The following is a 3788-nucleotide window of genomic DNA, read 5'->3' on the forward strand; positions in this document are numbered from 1 at the left end:
ATACATGATGGCTTCAGAGAGTAGCATATAGTCAATCACACTATCCCCATTATGTCTTCTACATGTAAATCCATTGGTTCCACTCCACAAAGATACACCATTGGCAATGAGCATACCCGTGCTATTACACATGTGTAAAAGTAACTTTCCATAGTGATCCGGCTCTTTCTCATCCGTTGAAGTACGATCATACAAGTGAACTTCCTCCAACTCCCTTGAAATGTATGGCATATCAAATTGTTGAGTATCATGTTGCAATGTTTTTGTGCGAGCATTCATATCCCCAAATACAATAACATCACCTTCAACTTTGAAATAAGCAATGTCCTCTTCCAAATCAGAAAATGGTTGATCTCTATCCATGCAAGCATAAAAGGGAGAATCATGATGAGGAATGTAGCAACCGGCTACAAAAATGGGTACTCTTTTTGGTGTCATAATTTTCAGCCATACATAACGTTTGTACTTGTCATCTTTCACAATTGATACAAAATCTTCCAATCCTTTCTTAACCATACATGCTAACCCTCCTTGTCCTCTTCGTTGCTTGAGATTCTTTGACCACATCAATGAATGTACATTGTAATCCTCCAAGCCGTTAATTCTTTGTGTATCATGCTCCCAAGTTTCAACAAGAAGTACAACATCGGCTTTGCTTGTTAGTTCATCAATGCCAACCCCCGCATTCCATGGGTATCCATTACAATTCCAAAAGCATATTTTCAATTGTAACTCGGTCTCATAGGTCACGCATCCCTATTTGCTTGAGAGACTTGCCTCCTCCTTGGGCACATTTTCTTCATGAGAGATTTCCTTGTTTTTATTATTCTTTTCCTCATATGCCTTGCGACGCATATTTTGTTGCTTAATAGTGTGATCTTCACATACAAAACATTTTGTATTCCTCAAATAGATCCAACTATTATCAAGGATAATCTTTCGCTTGGTCTCATCCGGCATGGTGCATACAATTGGCCGTTCTCCCGAGCGAGGAGCTCCTTGCTTCCCCACTCTATGTGCTCCATAGACCATAACTCCGGACATGCCAAAGTGGGTTTTGAAGAAATCTTCAATAACAATGGCAAGAGAAGGAGGTGTCTCTAACTTCTCTTCGGGAATTCCACGAATAACAATGTTCTTGGAACGTCGCTCCCGTTCCTTCAACTCCTCCACATCTACATTCTCAACATTCTTTGTTTGAACCTTGCATGAGTGAGGAATTAGAAACCACATTGCTACCACATACATCAGCCCAAGACTTGTTTGTGCATACATTTTTCATGTCGCATACATCCCGGCTCATTGTGTCAAATTTCTCCTCTTTCAATACATGGTCATGCTCCACTTTGCTCATCCGCTCCTTCAAAGCATTCAAGTCCACAAGAGAGCGTTTACATTCCTTGACTTCCTCTTCAAGTTGCATCAAACGTGTTGTTTGCATCTCAAGTGTCCTCTTGAGATTCTCATTCTCAACCACAAGTACCCTTAGTGTGCCATTCTCCATTGCAGGTGCTCGTAAGTCTTCGCCTTGTTTGTTTACGGTCTCTTGCAATGATACCAAGTACGCCATGATCATGGTTTCCGATGTCGTTGGTTGGGTGGTTGTGTTGCTATCTCCACACTTAGGAGATTTTGGATCATTTTCCATAATGGTTGTGGACCTTGTTGAAGAAGAAGAACCCTTGCGAGTGCCGGAAGACATTGTATGTAAAATAGGAGATGAGAATCAATTTTGTTGAATTGCGAGATGAGATTTTGGATCATTTTCCACAATGGTTGTGGACCTTGTTGAAGAAGAAGAACCCTTGCGAGTGCCGGAAGACATTGTATGTAAAATAGGAGAGAGAGAGAGAGAGAGAGAGAGAGAGAGAGAGAGAGAGAGAGACATAAGTATATTTGCAACATTGTGAATTGTCCTAATGGTGCACAAGGAAGTCTCAAAGACACTCAAAAATCTGCCACTGTTCCATACAGCCACATCTTGAAGTTAGGAAAGTTGTGTGTGTATCTGTGTGTGTATGTGTGTTTGTGTGTGTGTGTAGCAGTTCTAAATCTATATAAATATACGCAAACAAACACCAACTGTTCACAGACAACAATTCTAGAAAAGTACAGTGGCTTTGCACACTAATTTATTTGCAGTTGAAAATAAATTATGTACAAGGTAATAAAGATAACAAAATACAGCTCAAGAATCCTTAAACCCAAAGTCTGGGAAATCTTGTATCACACTCCGAGATCCACCATTTGTTAAGAACTGGACGTTTTAATCAAGGAAGGTAGCCCTCACCTGCACCCATAGCCACAAGAAAACTATTTGTTAGCACGTGACTGTACGCAGGTGATGCAGGGCATCCCAGTTGTTATCCATGTCACCTTAAAAAAACACATAGTTCTTAACTAGTATATTGTTTATATTTGAAAAAACATTTCTTTGGCATTTTTGCCAATCTGATATAGAAAAGTGAACACTCATAAAGCACCTATGTATGTCAGAATTTCCAAATTTATAAACCTGAGCTCACCCCCTTTTTTTATTTTTATTAAAAAAACATTATTTCTCAAGAAATATTTATGCTTATCATGTCATGTCTGCCATACTATAGCCCAAGCCATATATAAAGTGTTTTATATATATATATATATATATATATATATATATATATATATATATATATATATATATATATATATATATATATATATATATCATAAAGCCCTAGATGAGTTAGTCCTTAGACGAGACTCAGACCTGTCGAAAAAGAAACGACAAAAGATTCACCAGCAAAGATCAGTTAAAGGGAATTATATGACTTTCCTTATCATACCAAGGCCTTAAAAACCAACTTCTAGAAGCTTTTATGTATATACTGCAAGATGTTAGGTATGAATCAGTTAATATATACTTGAGTGAAATTAGGAAGCCAGCAGATGAAGACCAGCAAATTCTATTGAATACCTGAGGTTCAAACCAACCAAGACCTTCAAACCTCAGTCACTATGTTGAAGTAATGGTAAGTCACCGAACACTATCACTAAACTTCATAGTATGAGATGTATAAAAGACCAAGTAACTTTGCAACCAGCTTAATCCGGTATGTGTTGCCACACTTTAGCTCCATAGACAATCCGGTATGTGTTGCCACTCTTAATCAATCCAGTATGTGTTGCCACTCTCAGCTTTTTAAAGAATTAGAGAAAGAGCAACCTATCAGAAGCTAGTACTAAGTAAATATAAAATAGTTTTTAGAAAATTCAGTGAGATAGGCATCTGCTCTAAAAAACAATTCGATCTTACTAGTAGGTGATGTAATATGGTAGAACTAGTTAGGTCAATTTGCAAAACCAAAATTTTCTCCTACACGTGGTTATGAGATACTACTTACTACCAACCAAATATCAGACGACAGGACACCATTTCCGAAACCTGTATTAAGTGCCCTCAGAATAATCTACAGCTGATTCAATAGAATAGGTACCAGAACTAGAAAGTGAATCAGTCGAGGGACTGTCCTCTTACTGAAAGGACCTCAGCAAAGTAGTGTTACAATAAACCAAAATATCTTTTCAACTTTATAAGATCATTACGGCTCATTTTTTTGTGAATTTTTGGTATATTTTTTTCTCTGCAGTATCCCTTTCAAGAGTACATTACATCTAATGAGTAGTTTTTTAACAGAACATAACATCATCACCCATATATACAATTCCTTTCCTTTAAGTACCATACAATCCTCTTACCTCAGCAGTCAAACTCCCTTATACCAAGCAGTCTCCCCATTTTTCTT

Source organism: Adiantum capillus-veneris, chromosome 12 (assembly GCF_014529385.1).
Source record: "Adiantum capillus-veneris isolate H3 chromosome 12, ASM1452938v2, whole genome shotgun sequence".
Classification (NCBI taxonomy): Eukaryota; Viridiplantae; Streptophyta; class Polypodiopsida; order Polypodiales; family Pteridaceae; genus Adiantum; species Adiantum capillus-veneris.